The 23460-nt window shown below is 39.5% G+C and overlaps 1 pseudogene; it reads left to right on the plus strand.

Moving 5' to 3' along the window:
* The first annotated feature begins 2131 nt into the window (after nucleotides 1-2131).
* LOC138376227 (bcl-2-like protein 2 pseudogene) lies at nucleotides 2132-2712 on the plus strand (annotated as a pseudogene).
* Nucleotides 2713-23460: the final 20748 nt, after the last annotated feature.

Genomic DNA, 23460 nt, shown 5'->3' on the forward strand with positions numbered 1-23460 from the left:
TGACGCCATGACACTCACTCTAGCCAGGGCAACAAAGCGACACTCTGTCTCAAAAAAAAAAGAAAAAAAAGAAATGTTCCTTGATTTAACGGTTGCTATTTGCTTCTGTAAGTTTGCTTGCTTATGAATTATTGCAATCTACATGTTCTGAACTGTATGTGTATTGTTATATTGTTAGTGGTGAAGGTATATAACCCCTGCCCACTTTAAGATCAGGGCCATTCTCTGTCTCTGGACTTTCCCAGAACAGGGGGTGGTCGCTGGCCAGTTAATAAAGATTCCTAATTTGGCTCAATTCGGTCTGTAGGTGGTCATTTCTCGCATCTCAGGCTATAAAATTTGAAGGCCCCAGCGAGATCCGCCGTTATACAGGGCGCTTGGTGACCACTGGTGTCTGGGACCTGGTGCAGGGTTGCGTGCGAGCCTAGGGGAGAGCTCCTGAGAGACGTTTCCCAGCCCCAGGCAACAGCCAGACCACGCTCTGGCCGCCAACACACCCAAATTGACCAATTCCCTTGGACGAGTCTGCTGGATTTACAGTGGTGAGTGTCTAGTATGTCTGCCTTTGGTGAGCCCACTCTGGTGTTCTTTGGGAAGGCTGGACGCAGCTAAAATCCCAGGAACAAGCCGAAGGTGTGAGACATCACTCGGGGTTCTGGTCATTGTTTTCGGGCTTGGAACGCTGTTTTGGCTGTGAGGCTGAATCAACAACTATTTGGTACTGTGCCAGATAGCTTGGATTTTCCGAAAACTTTAGGATTTTGTTTTATGTTGGTTTGTTACTTGTGGTTGATTTGTTTTATGTTACTCGTTGTTTGGATACTAGCGTGTTGCTGTTACAGCATCGTCTTTGTCTGAATAACGTAACCACAAATAGTGGTGTTGTCTTGTCTCCCCTCCCGACTGTCACCTGGATGAGAGATGTGAGAGCCCCGTGATTAGCTACGGGGCTTGAGTGGGTCCTAACCTGCGTTTCTGTGGCGACGTCGTATGGCATAACGGTGACTCATCCTCTGACCGGCCCGAGCTTTATACGGGAGCACCTTCAACCAAGATGCGTCTAAATCTCCGAGAGGGGAGCAGCCAGGCGGACACCTGAAAGTACACCCCACCCTATGTGAAAATCTATCTCTGTGTCTCTGTGTCTTGTCATTGTAAAAAACTTTATAGCATAAAAGAGTGTACAGCAAATTGTGCTCAAAATCCCTGTGCCGGATAAGTTTAAACTAAAATCTGATAAAGTGTTGCTCTTATTGTAACAAAAAGTAACTGTGAACAACAAAAGAATTTTGCCTGTTGCCACCTCATCGCCACCTGTTTCACCTAGCAACAACTCTCATTTGTCTCCTTCTCCTCCTGGCCAGTAAATGTACTAATTTCTCCCTCTCTCTGTCACCATTCTAGTCTGTTACCTATGGGTTATGAAGAATTCATCGTAAAAACTGCCCTCTATCCAAAGGGGGAACCACCTCCCACTCCAACGCTGAGTCACTGGTATTCTTTTAGCCCAGCTTATTGCCCTGATTGCCAGTTATATTTATTAACCACAGAACAGGGTCAAGGAGTGCCTTTGTTGGTTTCTCGACAGCAACTACTGTCCACCAAGTATGGGCGAGTGTTCTTGAGGAGTCTCCGGAAGCAGCTGACATCTGCTCTGGTACCGCTGTGAATTCTGTGGCTTCTTTAGCCTTTCCTTGATTTTACTTTTTTCATGATAGGTTTAGTCTACTTGCTACCAGGCTTTTGGCCCTGGTGTTTGGTATAGGACTTTGTGGCATAGCTCCTAAGAGAATGGAACAGGTTCTGTTGATGCTGCTATACTAGCCTATAATAGGCTCGGTCCTCTTTTTTAAAACTCTTTCTCGGTTACCCTGTTTAGACTTTTGCCCTCGATAGTCCTTGTTTTTCAGAAACATGGGATCAGGTTCTTGGCCTCTGTAAGGCAGCTACCAGCCGACGGGCCGGGACCAAGGATTCCTGAGATCTAAAGATTATTCCCTTTTGTTCCTCAAAATGGGTCAATCAGGGTCATGTAAGAACTGCACGCCACTTAATGTTTTTTGAAAAACTTCCAGAAACTTTCAGGGTGATCATTTGTATGCTTTTAAATTATATCCATTCATTTGTACAGATGACGACTCCAGCCTCAGCCCCAGACACACGGGCTTTGGTAGCAGACTTTATAGGCTATAAGCTGAGGCAGAAGGGTTATGTCTGTAAAACTGGCCCAGAGAAGGGCCCAGCAGCTGACCCGCTGCATCAAGCCGTTCGGGCAGCTGGAGATGAGTTCGAGACCTGCTTCCAGCGAAACTTCTCTGGTCTGGCGACTCAGCTGCATCTGACTCCCAGCTCAGCCCAGCCGTGCTTCACCCAGGTCGCCAATGAGCTTTTCCGGGGGGGCCCAATTGGGGCCGCTTTGTGGCCTTCTTTGCCTTTGGGGCTGCACTATGTGCTGAGAGTGTCAACAGGGAGATAGAGCCACTAGTAGGACAAATGCAGGAGTGGATGGTGGCCTGCCTAGAGACACAGCTGGCCGACAGGATCCACAGCAGTGGGGGCTGGGCAGAGTTCACAGCTCTCTATGGGGACATGGCCCCGGAAGAGGCACAGCATCAAAGAGAGAGAAACTGGGCATCAATAAAAACAATGCTGATGGGGGCCATAGCACTGGGCACCCTGTTAACTACAGGGGCCTTCTTCGCTAGCAAGTAAAACAGTTCCAGGGCCAGGTGGGGCTAGGTATGGCCCTTAAAATAGAGTAAATGTTTAGACAGGCGTAAAACAGGGATAGACAAAAAGATGATATATAAAAAGCATATACAAAGAAAAGCTTTTAAGACAAACCTGGCCCTGATGGGCAACTCCACGGATCCTGGTTATATACAACATGTCTTCCCCTCCAGGCGCCCAAAGTGGGACCCAAATGAGGAGCAAGGTAAGGGGGCTCTGGGTCAGTATCGCCAGACTCTGCTCGGGGGCATACAGGCCGCAGCTAACAGGCCAACTAATTTGTCTACGGTAAGCAAAACCATAGAGACCTAAGAATTCTCCATCGGTGTTCCTAGAACGCCTTTTTAAAGCTTCCCGCCTGTATACTCCCATAGACCCAGAGGCACCAGAAAATAGACATGCCATTAATATGCCTTTTCCCACTTTGTCAGCCCCTGATATTATAAAAAGCTACAGAAAGTAGAGAGATTAAAAAGTTCTGTCTGAGTTAATAAAATTGCCCAGCAGAAAACAGACCGGTTGCATACTTGTCTAACAGTTTGGACCTGTAATATCTAGCTGGCCAGACTGCTTGTGGGCCATTGCTGCAACACCTGTCCTGGCAAAAGAAGCCTCTAAGCTCACTTTGGGGCAGGACTTGTGTATCATAACCCCTCACTCAGTAGAGGCTCTAAAAAGTCCACCTGAAGAATGGCTTTCCAACTCACATATAACCAAGTGCTGTTGCTAGATTCCTCCCAGGATTTGCTTCCTGAAGACAACTACTCTGGACCCTGCCACTCTACTGCCAGACGATGAACCGGCAGACCCACTGCATAACTGCCATGAGATATTAGAGTCACTGGCCAATCTGAGAGCAGATCTCACTGATCAGCCATGGCCAGACCCTGATGAAGAATTATACATGGATGGAAGCAGCTACGTGTCTGAAGGAGTCAGGTATGCAGGGGCAGCTGTGGTCACTCCTGCCCGGGTTATCTGGGCACAAGCTTTGGGACATGGGACTATACACACCTAATGATTTTAAACAATCCCTTACAAGTTAATCACTGTATAAATTCTTTTCTGTTATTCATGTATTCTTCTCTCAACTTCACACAGCAGTGAGTCCGTACACAAGACGGCTGCACTAGCCTGTATACAAGATGGCTTCCCTTAAGCTCATAAAACTATAGTGAGTACTGCGCCTCATCACAGAAAACATGTTGGTTTATGTCCCTCAAACATTTTATTTCCTACCTCCTTCCCACTCCATTCCTCAAAGGAAACTGGCTATGCATAGCCTTTTTATAATCACTGTTTTTCCCTTAACAAATAATATCACAACACTTTCCTGTGTTAGAAAATTTACATTTACAATGTCAATGTGTATAACCACATTAACCATTATATATTTCAACTATCTTCTATGGATTGACTTGCCCTAACATTTTGAAAAGGAATTCTTTACTTTAAATTGCAAATGGCCATATGCATGCAGTCCCTATCTTTCAAAGTGGATGTTTGAGCATATTTGGAGAACAGTGCAGATTATTTTTCTCCTAATACCTGGTATTAGGAACATAAGGAGGAACTGAGCAATTATGTTGTTTAATTTATTTATTCACTTATTCTTGCATTCAAGAAGTACTCATTGAGTGCTTTCTGTTTCTCATATGCTATTCTATATGCTAAGAATAATTAATATCAATATTAGTTTTCAATAAATAAGACAACGCCAGCAAATCTCCTCTTTGTGTTGTATCAGGGAGAGGGAGACACTAACAAATATTTTAGGTGATGATGCCTAGAAAGCAGGGCAAAAATAGAAAAGGAAAGACTTTATGTCCATCTGAGATAAGAACATTGTAGGAAAATTGAAAAAGCCCTGAGGTAGTGTTTGCTAGGAAAGGAAGCCAATAACGTCGGAGGGGCAGTGAATGAGAATAGTAGGAAATGATGTCTCAGATCAGACTGTAGAGGGTCTTGTAGACATTTGGCTTTTTTCTTGATGAAGAAAAAATTCACTAAAGGATTTTGAGCTGAAGAGTTACCTAATCTGGTTAGTGTTTTAAAAGGATTATTCTAACTGCTGTGCTAAGAATGGCCTGAATAGGGACAGGGACAGAAGCAGAAAGGCAAATTGGGGGATTATTTCAATAATCCATGTTAGACATTTTGGTGTTTAAAACAGATGAAAAAAGACGCAAGCTGACAGGATTCGATGATGATGATGGATCACTGTTCGCTGTGAATGAAATGTAGAGGGCAAGGATCATTGCGAGGTTTCTGGCATGGAAATCTGAAAGGTAGAACTGCCAGTGACTACTTTGAAAAAGACAGTAAGAGAATGTTTCAAGGTGACAATAAGGAAATTAGATCAAGAATCTCTGGAATTTGAGATAAAGTGTGAGCTAGAAATACAATTTTGATATTCATCCAAATATAGATGTAATTTAATACCATGCCATAGAATGAGATTCCCAAAGAGCTGAATGTAGATAATGAAGGAGCTCAGGAAAGTTCAACCCCAAATATAAAGAGTATTTTGAAATAAAGGTCATTAGAGATCAACAGTCCCCTGGAAGGGGCTTTCCCTCCATCTGCATAACCAGATGCACCCATCAAAAGAACAATGGACTTCCCTTCCCTCTCTGTTATCTCGCTATATTGCAGGAAAGAAGATCAAGAATGCAACCAGAGCTGTCCAAATCATTTTAAACATAATACCTGTCTCTCTAGATTAATTTAATTTGCAAAGAGAATCATTTAAAAGTCAATCTGTTTCCCCCATCCATTCATCTCCCTAGCAACCATCTACTGCTTGTGAACAGAATTACCTATATTCCTCATTTCCCCCTCCCCTCTAAAAGGAGAGTATAAAAATATCTGGATCCCCCTGGGATTCTGAGTAATCACTCTGTGATTCTCCCCATGCCCACAGTAAATAAACCTCTTTCCCTTATTAATCTGCCTTAATTTTGAGTTGATCTTTCAAGGGAAAGGGAAAGTTTCCGTGACCCCCCACAATAGAAAACACTGAATTTTCCGTCCTCCCTCTGTGGCAGCTGTGGAGATGAGCAGAAACTGGATAATAATAAACAAAATGGCCAGAAGCAGAAAATGAGAAATTGTGGTGTCCTGAAAGCCAAATGAAGGAAGTGTTCCAAACAGGGAGAAATGATTGACTGTGTTAAGTTCTGCTGATAGATACGAGAAGACAGCAACTTACGATAGACAAGACTACGTAATAATATGAAGACGTTAATTAAACAAACATGAATTGAGCACCAAATGAATACCAGGCACCTGTTATTACTGTGGCAGGCTCAGGCCTGGATAACATCTGGTCCCAATTTATAAGCATATCAAAACTGAGAGCTGAAGATAGATACCTAAAGGAAAAAAAAAATTGCATATATAAAATTTTGTGTGTGTACACACTCACACACACAGGGTAAAATGTGACAAAAGCTAATGGGAGGTACAAAACAATGTTGTCCATCAACCTAGGAAAGGATGCATAATTCCAAATAGCATGATCGGAAAAGGCTATATTAAAAATATGGAATGGATGGCTCAGTATGAGCGTAATTAGAGAGAATGCGAGTTCAGTTACGAGGATCAGTGTAAACAGAAGGCAGAAGTACACAACATATTCGCAAAATAGGTGCAAGGGAACTACAGAACGCACTCCCCTCTTTCTTTGTTCTTCATTCACTCTCAATCCATTCTTCATTCTTGTCACAAGCCACCTTTGAATTAATTGCAATAAAGCAGGCTATGAACCAAGTAGAAATTGATATAGTCACAGTCATTCTGTAAATTAATAACAGTCTTATCAGTAAATGATGTGTACATGGTGTGACTTTAACAAAACCAAGGGACAGAACCCATCCAACTCCCAAAATGGCGTTTTTCATCATAATGTGTTTGGAACTTGTTACAATAATCTTTCATTTCCCCCAGATATTTGCAACCTGTGGCATGGTATCCTCTGACTTCAAAAACCTTATAATCTAAAGCAGTATTCAAATCAAACATTGTTGAAGCATAGGAACATCTACCTAAATAAGATTTCCCATGAGGTTTCAGTGAAGAAACTCTCTCCCTGAGAGGCTGGTCTTGCACGATAACTCAAAGAAGACTGTTGTCTCCATTTTCCATTCTGTTTCTTTCTGGTTTTTTCATGCCTGTCTTCATATAAGGAAATGGTACTTAATCTTCTTCTTATGGAAAAGATACCATACCTGGGTAGTACCAAGAGGGATACCATCTGAGGGAAGGCCCTGCTCCTGAGCGGCTAGAACCCTGCAAATCATTTATCTGGCCATTGGATGTCATCAGTGTTCTACGGAACACCTGCTGGGTGAGTTTTGTGGTAGGGAGCATTATGAGTTAAAGGCTGCAATTTGTTTATTGCCTTGATAGCATATTGGCATATCTCTCAGTTAAATGGTGTGGAAATAGTAACGAAATTCATTTTTATTCACCAATATTTTAAGATATGTACTAATAACATTTTCTATAAAAAAGAAAATTATACTCCATGAGATGGAAAATGTGACTTTCACAGACCTAGTCTTAAAATTAAGCTAGTTGGTAATGCAAATAGATCAAATAATCAAATGATGTGGACAGATCTTTTATTATTTTCTTTCTGGGTATCAAACTGACCTCAAATACACGACGATTTTCTTTTCTGCTACTTCCAGGAATGTGATTCTTAATATTGGACATTTTGAGAAATGTAGGTACATCCAATATACTTTTTTTTTCTGTTTTTTCAATTTTCCTAAAAGTGTACTAGAAAAAGAGGACAAATATAAACATCTAGGATTAATAGGATACTACTATTCAAGTAAAAATTTTACTCACTTCATGGAGTTTTTTTTAGCTATTAATATTAAAGATTTTTAATGTTTTTCAAAAGTTATGGCTTAACATTATAAAAAATGATGCATTGGTGTAGTCTCACTATAAAAGAATTCAAACAATATTGAAATATTTAAACTAAAACTTAAAAATTTTCCCTTTCATCAGACAGAACCACCATTCTCTTTCTCCAACTCACATGCTCCACATTTTTCTCCTCTTTTCCAAGGAGGCCATTGTCAAAAGTTTGCATATGCCCTTCAGGACTTTTCTCTATATATTTATGTCTGTGTCTATAAAACCTTTAAGTTATCATGTAAGGCATTTGAATGTAGGTAAAAATATTAGCGTGGAATGGAGCTATAGCTCTGTGAAGGCAGCAAGTCTGTGTGGGTAGAATAATTAGTAGGAAAACAATTTGAAGTTTATCCTCACATCATGTCTTGGTTACATGGGGTTGGAAGTAAGATTTAGAGTGCTATTAGACTTTATTCTATGTAATCATACACAAGTCATCCCTTCAAGTCTCTCAAGGTCTTCGTAGGTACCAGGGGAGATATATAAATATAGGAGATTCAAGTTAACATTGAACTTTGGTCGGGCAGAAGAGTTTACTTTGTCTTCTTTAGGGAGCGTTAGCACATTAATAGGCTAATAAATTTTGATTTCTTCTCCTTACTTCTATTGTAAGGAGGTTTCTAAAATGATTATTGTTATACTTTTGCTGAACTAACATACCTTAATGAGGATTAACTGTCTCTGATCTATTTTTGTACAGTAAATAAACCATTACACACAGAAGGTCAACAAAAATGGAAATTAAGTAATCTCACTCTTCCTTGAACAGCATTCACTGCAAGAGTTTAACAACATACCAAGTGCTACTTCTTTGATTAGGGAAACAAATACTATTTAATATTATAAATACAAATATACACAAAATTTTCTGACTTTGAATATTCTGAAATAAAGAGAAATAACATTTTAAAATTATTTTTCCTACTAGCACTGAGATAGGATATATTAATTGTACCTTTATGACATTTAGCTTTATTCACGTAGAGATTGTTACTTTCATTCCTGGATTTCTCATACAAAAAAGAAAATGACAAAGGCATGAAAAAGAAAGTCCAAGAGGCATAAAAAAGAAAGCCCAAGAGGAAAGATGAAAGGAATTGAGTTTATTCATTCTGGAGAGAAGCATCTTGGAGGGCAAAGTAATAATGTTCTTCACACAAGTGGAGACTTCCCAGAGACACAGCAGTGGCTCTTGGGGGTGTGGTTTCCGCCTGCACAATGCCTGCTGGCCAGGAGGGCACTTAAAAGAACAGAAGTACTTATTTTATAATTAACTAAGGTCAAGGGATCCACTTTGAAATTCTTGCTTGGAGACCTACAGTGAAAATTCTCCACTGTCAGCACTGATAACAGAATAAGCAGAAACACACTTTCACCCATATGCAAAGAACTCTGCTTATAGAGTGTGGTTTTAAAATTTATCCGAGTAAGAAAGAAAGTTGTTACTGAAGAAGTTATACAATGACGTGACAAATTAGACAACTGCATCCCTCTGGGATGACTTGGCAGTAAAAATGGAATTTTTTCCAAAGTCCTACCATGCCAATAACTTTATACTAACATGATCTTAAATAACCTAAAATGCAGAGTTAGTAGTTAATTATGGGAAGAAATGGGTGGGGGCAGGGGTTGAGTACTAACGGCCATTGAGCATCTTCTCAGTGTCTGTTTCATTGTGATATATTTCAATAAGTTCCACCCTGACGTGATTTGCCAGTTGACCAGAATCCCACCATATGAATTTGTGGAACTTCTGGCATCACATTCTAGGACAGAAGGTAAGAGTCACCTTTCTACGGATTGGCTGAAATTGTCAGTCAGGTTGATTCACTGGATTCTTGGGGCTCTCTCCTGACAGAAGAATGAAGACACTGTGTGCCAAGAACAGTAAAGTACATATGGTTATTACCATTTTGCAAATGAGAAAGGAGATCTAGAAAGTATACTACTATGGATTTATTAGAAAATTTTTTAGAGGGTGGCTCAAAAAAAAATGGTGCTTGCTACTAGTCACAGAAAGATATTGGAGGGGATTTTGTTGTCGCCCAACCGGGTTCATTTGTCCGCTGCCAAGACGAAGCCAATGCACCTAGACAGCAGGGTCTGCAGCAGAGAAAGAGTTTAATCCGCATAGAGCCAAGTGGGAAGACAGAGAATTGCTCAAATTCACCTCCCCGTGAATTTGGGAGACAGGGTTTTTAAAGACAGTTTGGTGTAGGAAATTGAGACTGCTAATTGGCTGGGTTCAGGGCGGAACCATAGGGTTGTAGAAATTGTCTTCTTTACTGACCAGGTTCTTGGGTGGGGGTCACAAGATCAATTGAGTCAGTTCCTTGGTATGGGTTGCTGATCTGGGTGGGTCAGCCATCCCTCTGGAATGCGAGACCTGGATGATATCTCAGAAACTACCCCTAGATTTCAAAATGCTGATGTTATCTATGGAGAAAGCTAAGATTCCTCATGACCACCAGCTGTGTGGCTCCAGAGTGGCAATTGCAGAGAAGCAAAAAGGGGGACAGTGGCTAATTATTATTTTTAGCTAGGCCCTTACCATAGTTCGCCTTGCACTCCTTCATTAATTTGTAAAGGCAGTTTCGATTTCAGTACATTTTACATTTAGTGGCCCAAAGAATTTATCCCACAATGGCTTGCTTCTGTCACTGTGCCATCATTATAATAATATTTATTATCACAATAATAATGGCTAATTAGGCCTTAGACTATGCAGTGAGCAATGTATGATTGGAAAGTTAGACGTTCCCCACTCCATTACCCTTCCCCTTTTCCCAACCATATGTTTAAAGTTGAAGGAGCTTTAACCTGAAAAACACAATTTTGAATACCTTGGGAAGAAACAAACATGACTTCTCTATTCTTGAGGGCTTTTTTTTTTTTTTTGACCAGTTCCTTTGTTGGTTAATGTTTTAATGAGACATTAACAGACATATTTTCAGAAAATAATATGTTATCTATAATCAACTGCTTCCATTGAAAATTACCACCAACTTTTATACTCTTGCCCTGCTGGAACAGATGGCAAGCCAACTGCCAACAAGATTTTTTTTTAAAGGCACAGAAAGGGAGACAGGAAGAAGAATAAAGAATGTTTTTTTTCCTTCTACTTTAGATGTCTTAATTATATTTTCAAAGTAATTCTTTTAATGTGAGAAAAGATGGTATTGTACAATCCCTGGAACTCAAAATGAGAAATAGGCACTATTTGGCAGAGCTAAAGTTGAACTTGCTAACCATTTGAAGAGTCTAATTTAACTAATTAGTGATTTTTGCAGCTGTCTACTTTTCCTTTCATCTAGTCAAATATTAACTTTAAAACTCCCCCCCCCCCCCCCCCCCGCGCAGGATATGCTGAGCCATGAATTTTAAGAATAAGATTTCTCATGATTTTCCCTAACACTTAAGATCTGGCCCAATATTCCTCTCTTGTATTGGTCTATAGATACCCTGCAGCAGAATTTTTATTTTCAAGCAATTTTCAGTAATTCTATGCACCATGAAGTTTGATAACTATTATGATTCTGTGGTTTTCAAACTGAATTCCTCAAAGACCTAAAGTTCAATGAAAGGTTCTCAGGACTGTATCAGGAGAAAAGAAGATCTAGAGTAACTGGCTTCAATGAAAGCACCCATTTCTATATGTTTTATAAATATTGATGAAATTCAAATGCAAAATGTGTAAATCGAATGGCTGTATCCTGTTTAATGTTTTTCATTATTGTTGTCAATTTCTCATTTGGCTGCTCATAGAGCATATGTAATATTATATAATGTATCTCATTTGGTGAGGGAAAGAGAAATAGTAGTATTTAGTTTTTGCCTATTTAAGGAAAAAGAGAAAAAGACAAGAATACTCTCCTGGGTGGTGTTAAAGAGTCAGAAAGGAAATTCCCTGAGGCAGAGATAGTCCAAAACTCAGAAGTAAATCATCCAAGACTACCTTTTAGTAATTGTGTCCTAGAATTTGTCCTTCAGAGAAGAGCTGTATGCACAAGTCTTGAAAATGTTTATGCTATGTTCTATTTAAAAAGGGCCAGCAGAAAGGGGTTTTATGAGTTGGGGTATGAGGGCTGAAGAAAATGCATTTTCTAATAAAGTCTAAATAATAAAATATAAAATTTCTTAATGGATTATTCAAATTAAAAAAAAATGCCATTGGAATTTACAAAAGGAAGAGATCAAAATGGCTTGAAATAGTGTTACTGAAAACTCAGAACTTGTCTTCAAGGCCACATCAGGAGGAGGAGGAAAAGTGTTCTGAGGAGGAGGAAAGAGAATTTTTATTACTTTGCCAGCCAAGGAGGAAAAATGGCAGACCTTCTCATATCAAAATCCAAATTTCCAGAACCTAAGCAGAAATACAGACCTTTTAAAGGGAGGGCCCCTCCATTCTAGGTTATTGTTGTTAACTATTCTAATGGGCCCATCTTTGCCAAAGACAAAGCCTATGAATGGTGCTGCCAAGGATGGCTGAGTCATCTTTTAACAAAGGACTTAACCTGCCTCAGGGATGCAGGCCAGGCTGCAGTTCCCAAAAAGAGTGGGGAAAGTTTTAAAGAGACAGAAAATCTTTTTTTTTTTTTTCTTTAGACGCTTTCCTCTGTTACATATTCCCCACTCTCAATTTTATGCTTCCATATCCATGGGAGGAAGGCAACTACTCTGTTACAACAGTGAGGAAGAATTTCACAACTGGCCTTGGAGGAAAGACTGGATAAGGATAGACAGAGAACATTAAAGGAAAATCCACATGGAGGCTGAAGCACCCTCTCTCCTTGCCATACTAGAGAATTGTTTCATGCTGTGGGTGGCTGGTAGGCAAGGTAGACTGGTTCTAGCAGTAATCAGCAGAGCTTTGTCACCATCCTAGAAAAGCAGGAGGCAGTAATTCAGCCCCTAGAAATTGCTGAATTCCTAGAGCCATAATAGTGTTTATTTATTCTCTTATCACTGATTTCTAAACTTTGCTCTAGAATCTTATAGTTGGTGACTCTTGTCAAAGAAAAATTGCACCAGATAAGTTATATAGGCAAGAAAAACTGTATTCAGGACTCCTGCAAGAGGAGAAAGAGATTGAACTGAGCATCTTCCGAAACAAAACAGAAAATTCTTAAGCACCGGGATGAACTAGTGGAGAAGTACTAGAGGATGTTGCAGGGAGGGTGCTTAATGTGATTAGGTCATCTGTGTTTGCTAAGTATTGTTTATCAAAGTTAGGTTCTTACTCTTCCATAGAGACTGTGAGATAGGGCCCCTATCTTTCCTGATGATTCCAGTTCAAAGGGATGGCTCCCAGGTCCTTCAGATAGGCATTCCTAGGTTATAAAACTGGCAAGAGGATGTGAGAAGATTTATATTTCAATGGGAAGGAGAAAAGGTTTATAACTGCAAGTTTTCCAAAGTAAATTCTCTAAGAAAAAGGAATCAAGGGCTTAGAACCAGGAAGAAACCTATGGAAGTTTAGTCAAGCCAACGGGAATATTAAAGCCTCCTTGGTCACCCTTAAGACTAAAATAGCTAGTGAAAGTGCTCCTTCCCTCACTCATAGCATCTCAAACATACTTTTCATAGGTTGGAATTATCTGTTTATGTGTATGTCTTTCCAACTAGACTAGCATCTTTACCCCCAGTAATAGTATTACAGTATTAAATGATGAACTGATATTTCTCAAAAGTATATTAACCAATCATGACCATTGTGACTATATTATGCTATCAGAGGAAAAGGAAGTGATGTCTTAGCTCCTGATCACAGAGACCCAGGGCATCAGCAAATGAAGTGATGACAAAAACAAGCAACTCCATTATGACTCATCTATTCTCAATGGGTCTGTGCTGCTACCACACAGGTTGTGGGTAGGGAAGTTCAGGCAGTATGACAAATGGCAGTGTTCTCCTGACAGTGTAACTATTGTGGTGTTTTTATTACCAAACATAAATGTGCAACTTGACTTTCACAAACTTCTAGAAAGGCAAAACCACAAAGATATCATTTCAGGACATAAAAAAAATATATTAGGGGTATCATTTGGAAACTTTCCTAGAAATTATTATATTGTAGAAAAAATAAATATGAGAAGTTCTTTGTCCATTAAGAGCAGAATGCTCTTTATGAAATAAACTATAATCATAATACTTACCAGTTCAGAAGACATTCTGATTTACAAACTGGGCAGAGGGGAAGATGGAGTGGGTCTGTGGCAATAGTAGGTAAGGGCGGGTGGGAGCATGGGAGTGAGCAGTTGAGCGAGTGAAGGATGCAGCCTTTGTAAAATAGTTTGGGCAGAAAGTTCTTGAATATGTATTTTTTAAAGACATTTCAGTGCATAGATTTTTTCAATTTTTTATTTTTAATTCACAAAAATTGTATATATTTATGGTGAACAACAACATGTTTTCACATGTGTATACATTGTGAGATGAATAAGTAGAGCTAGTTAAAATAATTATTACCTCACATGCTTATCTTTTATTTTTAGTGAGAACATTTAAAATATACTTTCTTGGTAATTTGCAAGTATACTTTATATTGTTATTAACTATAGTCACTGTGATAACAATAGATCTTTTGAACATCTTCCTCCTGTCTAACTGAAATTTTGTATCCTTTGACTAACGTCTCCCCAGTTCTCCAACCCCGATTCTCTGGTAACCACCGTTCTATTTTCTGCTTCTGTGAGTCTGACATTTCTAGATTCCACGTGTAAGTGAGATCATTGCATATATTTTTGAACATATTGAATAATTAAAATATATAAGACCTGAACCAAATGAATTATTAAATCTGGTTATGGTTGAACTTTAATTTTCCAATTACTGAATCTATTCAAAATGGATTTTCATAATGGAATTGAGGTCATAAAATTTGGTGATAAGAAATTCAAATTAACAACAAAAAATGGATTCTACTTCCAAAATCGTGTATTTCCTAGACATTGCTTTTACTTTTTCTTTTTTCTTAAAAGAAATACCATCTTAAGTGGGATCATTGAGTAACCTATTCAATAATAGATATAGCTGACTTCTGTAACTAGAGATGGAATTGATTTGTCTGTTGCTTCCAGCATGATGGAGGCCTTAAATTCACAGTTTCCCCATAGTAAACTGTGCTTGCCTGCAGCATCTCAGGTCTTCTGGTGTCTATTAGTGCTTTACTTGGATGGGTTATGAGTCATCTTATATAGAAACTCAAGATTAAACCCTTACATACCAGCAAAAATACAAGAAAACTCATGGCCATATAATCTCATGAGTTCTTTTCCCCATATTGTTGTTTACCATACATAGGTTTCCATTATATATTTTCAAAGACATACGGGCTCAGCTTTTATTGAAAATGTAAATCATAATTATACAAAAACTCTTATGCTACCCTGTTTTGATACTTAAAATAATATATGTGCAGCTAGGAGGTATAGTAATAATAATATTTTTCAGGTTTAAAGTTGTGGTATTTTCAGAAGGAGTAACAAAAACATATGAAATCATTTCAGAAATATATAAGTAATCATGCAAGTGAGGTGAATTAGCAAATGAAAGAATGAATGAGTTGTTTCACTTACCAAGGATATTTAGTGATTACATTCTCGGAGGTGAATTTCCATTTGGGTTCATCAAAAGCCTGTGTAAAGGCTATCCATAGATTCTAAGTAGATTAAAAGTAGCATCTATTTAACATTAGATGTGATGTCACCAGATGGCTGCCTAGAGGCGCCTGGTCCTTATCCCCCACAAAAAAAGGACCAAACAGTTAGTAAACAAGTAACATTTGACTGGAATGTCTGGGGGAGAATGCTGGAGTACAGCAAGAGACTAGCAAAATCCGTGTGGAGCACGGAAGCCCGGGAGAGCAGCACCTCGGCAGGTGGTGAGATCTTGGCGGGTGCCTGGGGGCGTAGTGGGACAGCAGCCAGAGGCCAGATGGGTCATGAGACCCGGGGGAGGGGCTTGATGCCTTGAGGGACTGCAGCTGTTGGTGAGGCAGATTGTGGGCCCTTGGCAGGTGCCTGGATGGATAACGGGACGTCATCGGGTGTTCAGGCAAATCGTTAAGACCACAGCCAGTGCCTGGGCGGGTCGCAGGATTATTGGGTGCTTATGAGCATTTCAGGGCCTTAGCCAGTGCCTAGGTGGATCATAGGACCTTGGCTGCTGGTGGAGTGGCTTGTCAGGCCACAGCAGCCGGTCCACCCACAGCTGGCAGGGCCTGGGAGATGTGCGGCACCCTGTTGGGCATTGAGGTGACTGGGGCTTTTCCTCCTCTCAGCTCTGACTGTGGAAGCTGCTGCGTTGCTACTCTGGTGGCAACAGCAGTGCTATGGAGAGGAGGAGATGGCAGCAGCAGATGCTGAGGGCTGGTGGGTACCTGCTCTGCTTGCATCCCCGCGAGGCGGCCAGTGAGGGAGCTGTGGGGGTGCACAGCACCCAGTCACAGTGGTTGACATGAAAGTGCATGTCCTCCCCACTCCCTCGCTGGCCTGGCAGGGGCAATAGGGAGGCAGCTGCGGTGGATCTGACCCCTCTACAGACCGAGTACTCTGGGCTGAAAGCACAGAATGGCCTCTGTTGCAGTGACCTGAGGCCAGAAGCTGAGAGGGCCCCACTGTACCCAGTCTCTGTAGCAATGCTGCTGCATGGTCTCCAAGCAGCTCCCTGATCAGTTAGGAGGCTCGCTGTGGTGGGGGAGCCCCCTCCAGTTTGAGCTGCAGTGTCCATTCGGTGAGTGTGGAATCCCAGGGATCTCTCCACTGATCCTTACTCAGGTGTGGAAGTTTACCCCAGGTACCTTGTGAGCTTGCCAAGTGGGTCACCCCACCTCTCCCTCCCTGACTTTGGGTGTCTCCAGCCACTTCTCTGATAATTCACAGTGCTCTCTCCAGGACAGCTCATCCACGGGTGAACCTCTACCTGCAATCTTAGATCCTCTCCTTGAGAGCAGTGAGTATAAGCTGCTTCTAGGCCACCATCCTGTCCCCCACCAAGATTGGCTAATTTTAGATAGGACTCTGATTGAAATCAGGAATGATATTACTGACTGCTCAAGAGGCATGTTTTGTAGAAGCATAGAATGTTTATAATAGCTAGTAATAATAATGACAATAGCATTTTTATAGGCCAGTTACTGTGCTAAGCATATTATATAAATAAATCATTTAATATTAGTAATCACAGTGGGAGTGAACACTATTTTTAATCTTTTCAGATGAGAAAATTGAAATTTATCCAGAGTAATGATCTTAATTAATAAATGGTAAAGCATAGCCCACAGAAGTGACAGGTTTCAGCAGCAGTAGAATGTAGTAAATGTTCAGGATTATACATTGTTTTAAAAAGGATTTCCTTTAAGATGAACTCTAAAGGTCTTAAACTGTGCCCCAGCCTTTCCCAAATTCCGTTAGTGAATCTGCTTCTGATAAAGACCCAGAACTGAGCATAATTTCCCAGAGTAAGGGGACTGGCAGGAGGCTAGATTTTCTTTCTTTCTTTCTTTCTTTCTTTCCCTTCCTTCCTCCTTCCTTTCATTTCTTTCTTTCCTTTAGTGTACATAAAGTGATTAATGGGGTATAAGAAGAAAAATGATTTCTGTATTTTCCTTAATCCAGCCCCATGACCACTACCACCCTCTTTGTCCTATTACTGTATTTACTAAACTCTGGCAAAGGCATCTTACAGTAGGATAAAGATTGTTACATATTTCAACTTTCGTTTTTTTTCTTTTTTTTTTTTTGAGACAGAGTCTCACTCTGTTGCTTGGGCTAGAGTGAGTGCCGCGGTGTTAGCCTAGCTCACAGCAACCTCAAACTCCTGGGCTTAAGCAATCCTCCTGCCTCAGCCTCCCGAGTAGCTGGGACTACAGGCATGTGCCACCATGCCCAGCTAATTTTTCTATATATATTTTTAGCTGTCTATATAATTTCTTTCTATTTTTAGTAGAGATGGGATCTCGCTCTTGCTCAGGCTGGTCTCCAACTCCTGAGCTCAAACAATCCACCCGCCTCAGCCTCCCAGAGTGCTAGGATTACAGGCGTGAGCCACCGCACCTGGCCCAACTTTCTTTTAAGTTATGTAAGTTATCCATGACTCTCTAGAACAATCTCCATGATAAAAATACTACTTTAGTCAACTTGTTGAATAATTAGAGATGACACTTGAGTAGCCTTTTGTTCTTTCCGGAGCTTTCTGTGAGTTGGACTTCTCACAGATCTTTGTTTACCTAGGCTGCTGCCCTGCCGTCCTGCTCTGTAATGCTCTAAATCCCCTTTGAAGACACTGAGCCATCTGCTTCAGATGGAGCCTGAATAACAAGATACAAACATTCCTAATATAACTTTAGTGCCCCTTTGTGCCACTGTCCATCAGTTGGTCGGGATTCTACTTCTGTCCAAGACTATAAAAAGAAAACAGCAGACACTTAATTTTTCTTCTCCTTGCTCGTTCGCTAATGCTTAGAGAGATAATAAAATGGACATTTATTCTCCACTACAGTTCAATTGAAATGTTATGATGTTTTTGGTGACTTCTGAAGGGTAATGGAAAATGAATGCCACCTGTTTACGATGTGCCATTAGGGAAATGGTACTTCTCAGGTGAATTCCACTTAAAACATCACATCCTTTATTTGATGATGGGTTGTTCTCTGGAAGAGCAGCTGATTCCTAAGCATATGAAACAAACAGACCATGGTTCACACAATTCATTTATTTCATCTCTCCCCACAGTTAATGCAGCAGTCCAGTCTGTTTGGCCCAGTATAGATTATGAGAGGGTCCAAATGAAGGGATTAGTTGCATTGGGCCAACTGTGGAAAGGAGGGAAGGATTTTGACACCTGCTCTCTTTCTTCTTTCCAATGAATTTTTGATTAGTTTATTTGTAGATTTCCTTTATTGATTTAGTTTATTCCACCTCCATGTCTTTGTTGGGGAATGGAAGAGGAGATGTAATTGGCATAACTTGATACTTACAATGTGCCACTGTGCTAGGCTATATTAACTTATTTATTCTCTACAACATCTATATAAACCATGTTACTGGCTCCATTATATTAATGTATTATTTATTGGAGCTCTTGGATCCTTATGTTTCCAAATTTTGAATGGACATGAAAAATATAGAAGGTTCTCAACTTTTCCCAGCATATCCTATTGTTATGAAAGCTATATAAGTTGTATAGCTACACACTGGAGATGGTTTTTATTATTGTCCTATCTGGAGATGGGCATCATTCTAACTAATTCAAACTAATAGAAAATCAAAGCTTATTCAGAATAATGAACATAACTGATTAAGTGGTAAAGCAGAGGTGACAGAGGTCATAGTCTACCTTTTTAAATTTTTAACCACAATTACTCCCTCTGGATATTTTGCATTCAGTTATCTGAGGGAAATTATCAAAAAGGAGAGCTCAGATGGGCTTACAGACCTTGGTACAGGGAAAAGTTACTCAAACTGGGCTATCAATCACTGATAACAGCTGTGTATGTGATGTGTTCTTTGAATAGCAATGAGAATGTCAAATAGTAAAACCCTTCCACAGAGAAAACTGCTGGGGGCCTCAGTGAGGAAAGTTTGTCCTAGAGCGATGGCTTGACACTCATGTTTGTCCCTGGTGCTGGACATAGATGATATTCACTTAGGCAGAGACTGGGTGATTCATGGATTCCCTCTACGTCTCCGTATTCCACTCGATCATATCCATCAGACTTTCTCTATTTCCCTGCACCAGGGCAATCTGAATGCTTTCCTGGGAGTTCTTCATCTACTCAATGACTTGCTTATCAATAAGAACTTTTCCTTTGGGATTTTGTCTTTTGATCTATGAAACATCAACAGTAACAAACAGAAACATTAGAACAACCATAGCAAAATTTCCTCTATGTTGGCCTTGTCTTTCCCAATGTTAGTCTCTGAAATGGGCATGTCAGGCTTACTTTGAAATCTAATGCTGAATATAAATTTTTTTCTCTTTTTCTTCCTCCTATAGCAACAATTACTTTTGAGCCTTTGATGCTCAGAAGATATGCAATAGGAAAAGATGGAAGACAAGAAAGTTCAAAAACAGCTTATTAATATATTTTAAAGTAATACTTGCATATATTATTCATGAAGATTCAGATAAAATCTACCTGTTTCTAAACTTTATCCTCCATCTATCAATTTAAACCACCTATCACACATATCTATACACTGTCATTTTTACTATATTCTTCAAAGTTTTTACATCACTGGCAGTGAATCAGTGTGTTCTTTTTTAATACATATTTTTTCTTCCCTTCTAAGTCTTATATTTCTAACCTGAGTGGGAATATCTAGAAGACTAGGACCAGAGCTTACAATCAGTCTTCTATGGAACAGAGACTCTACTTACTGATCTTTAAAACCTATTCACCAACTTCTTGTTAGAATTGAAACAAAATGGTATTTCAGATGACATCTGATGTGCCCAATAATTCAAAAAATATTTATTAGGAGCAAACTATGTGCCAGGCACTGATGGGGCACAAAATACAACAATAACCAGACCCAGAGTAACACCTTTAACTTTATACTCAAATATAAAGTATTTCTGAAACATCATAGGTGGCCCTTCTATAAGTTTGAAAGTTGTATTAAACTGCTATATACATTGTACTAGGGCAAAAATACTAAAAAGAATTGTCAAATGCTGCCATTTACTTCAAAGTATAGAAAAGTTTTTACTGTTCTGGGTAAGAACTTCTATAATTGGGTAATGTCATCATGAATTAGGACCATAAACAAGGTTGCTTATTCCCCAATTCCATACAAAGCTGTAATATCTAGGCGCTTGGGTGCTTGAAATTACTAATGTGATGTGGATTCAATTTTCTCTATAAACATCGCCAAGACCTAAATTTAAACCTCAATATTTTAGCCTACAATCTACATCTAGACACCAGGGGACAATCACAGCAATTCTGAATAAGGGGAGAGTAAACAGTTTAAACAATGAATGGATTCCTCCCAGTGTAAACCAATGGTGATTATCTCCCTTAGCTCCCTAAATATTAACCTACCCAATTATGTTTAACTTGCTGCTGTAACCTCAGAATATACTTAGCAAAAAGCCACATTATTATGTATGGGATGTGACTTCAAAGTAATGGTACTTGTTAATTGTAACACTTATGAAAACTTTGGCCACAGTTTGTATTTCTTTTTTTAAAAAATGGATTAGTATTTATTTGACATGATAGACTGAATTAAAAGAATTTTGATAATGAGTTACCTTTCTCCCACATCTGAAAGGATGGGATTTCAGTCTTCTCAAAGAATGACTTGTTTCTGCCACATACTGGCTGTATGACCCCAGATGAGTCAGATGCTTTATGTCTTCATTTATTCAATAGAAAAACAAAGTTATATTACTTAGTCCCACGTTACTGTCACAGATACTATGATTATTACAGGTCACCTAAAACATCATTATAAGTTGGAAATTCTATAAATAGAAAATGGCCATATTATGTAGAATAGAATTATATCTCTTTTTGGTATGAGTATGTATTAAATAATTTTAAGGTGTGGACATGCAAAAAATCATGTAGTAGGGCTTTTTCTTTCAGAACCAACATCTAAAGCCATCACTTTCATCCTTAAAACAAGAAAAGACCTGCAAAAACTAAAAAACAATAGCTTTTTAAAAAATCATCAGATAACCGAGGTTGCAGAATATTTTGGCCACCCCAAAATCTAGAGAGACAAGCAATCCATAGAAATACAGCTCATTAAAATTGCTTACCCAGAGAAGAAGCTGCTGAAGTCCCTAAGATGGTAGGAACACTGAAGTGATGATTTTGGTGACTTACTAGAAGCTGAGGGTAAACTGCCTTATGAGTGAGAAATTGCTCATTGCTGAGTCATAGGGGACACCCCGCTCCACATACATAGGCTTTCATTCCAGGAATCCCTCATGTTCTTGTGGTAAATATTTCATCTCCTCATGGTTCTGCCTGAGGTGTAAGCGGGAATGGGTGTTGGTGAGAAAAGAACAGCCACCTTGAGACTGGCCCAGACAGTTTCTAAAATAAAGACTACTTGTCAGCGGGGAGGAATGGAGGAATTTCCTAGAGGAAAAATCTGTCAATGTCTCCCAACTTTATCGACTGATATGTACTGATACATTTCTAGCTCTGCCTGCTGAGTGGGTCTAGAAGCAATGACACACTAGTCACAGCAAACACACCCTTCACTCATAGCTTGGTTTCTAATACCTTCTACAATAAAAGGAACCCAAACTCCTTGGAGAGATGGTTGATTCTAGGGCTGCGGTGGGGTGGGAATAAACAAAATGCTCCTGAAATATCTTGTAGTGCCAGAAAGTAAGGTGGAGTATGACTCCTCACTCCTGAAGGGGGGATTCACAGAGTGACTTCCTTCAAATAAATATAGTATGGGAATAGGGGAAAAAAAGAGTAACTTTACAGCAGAGAAAACTGGTAAACACTACCTCAGGTGAACAAAATTAGCATCATCAGTAATAATTCACATTGATAGCATGTCACCTAGATATGAGGTGATGCAAATTACGCTTTACCTCTATGGTCTCTCTCCCTAAAACACATAATCTCTGTCTATAAGAAAAACATCACACAAACCAAACTGAGGGACATTTAACAAAATCTCTACACAATACTCTTTAAAACTGTCAAGGTCATTAAAAAAATAAAAATCTGAGAAATCGTGAGTCTAGAGAAGCCCAAAGAGACATGACAACTATATGTAAGATGGTATCTTGAATGGATTCTGGAACATAGAAAGGACGTTAGGTAAAAACTAAGGAAATCTCAATAAAGTATGGATTTCAGAAAATAATAACGGTGAATATTGGTTGATTAGTGTGACAAATGCACCATAGCAATATTCACTACAGGGGAAACTGATTGCAGGTATATGGGAACATTCTTGCAACTTCTCTGTATATCTAAGACTATTCTGAAATGTTTATTAGTGACCTTGAGAAAAGTTAATCTGATAGGACACTTAAAAATGAACAAGTCACGTCAGTTCACTACTTCTGCCTTCATACCCAAGCTAACTCTTGAGTAGGTAAAGAACCCATCATTATAAAATACAGACACTAGGCAGAGCCCTGGAAATACTAAACCCTAAAGCATCCCCACGATGGGTCCTTGTTGTCAGCAGCCTCAGCATTTCACATAAATACTGAAAAGATCTCCATCTCCATCACCTACGTTTGAAAACAAAGAGGAATAGAGACATGGTCCTATGCCACAATTGGTTGGTCTCTTCAGGCCTCTGCTGCATTTTGTGAGGCTAGAGGGCTCCCCATTCTCTAGGAAGCTGTTGGCACTAATTGCCCCATACGTCTCACCTTTGTTTCCCTTTGTCATCACCTTAATATAAGCCCTCAAAAATCACTGCGATGGAAACCTAGAAAAACTTAAACGCATTTGATTATTTTCACTTTTTGTCACTATTCCCTTAGGAAGGACTATACAATGTAGGAAAAATGTTGATGCTACAGGATTTTATAGATTCACATACTTTAATAACATGACATTCATTGTAAGAACCGTCACATTTAAAGAGTGTGTTCAACTGCAAACTTCTACAGAGTTTTGTTAAATATAAATAGTCTAAATAAAAAAAAACTTCTAATCTTGCCTGCCATAAAAATTTAAAGTTGCTGTTAGTTGGAAACGTGAAGTTAGCTATGAAAAACTGTGGAAGGGGATTTGTGTTTACTCTTAACGTTGGAATGTTTTATGTGAAAAGTTCCCAAGTGGACTTTTTAAGAATTATT

This window comes from Eulemur rufifrons, chromosome 28, assembly GCF_041146395.1.
Source record: "Eulemur rufifrons isolate Redbay chromosome 28, OSU_ERuf_1, whole genome shotgun sequence".
Classification (NCBI taxonomy): domain Eukaryota; kingdom Metazoa; phylum Chordata; class Mammalia; order Primates; family Lemuridae; genus Eulemur; species Eulemur rufifrons.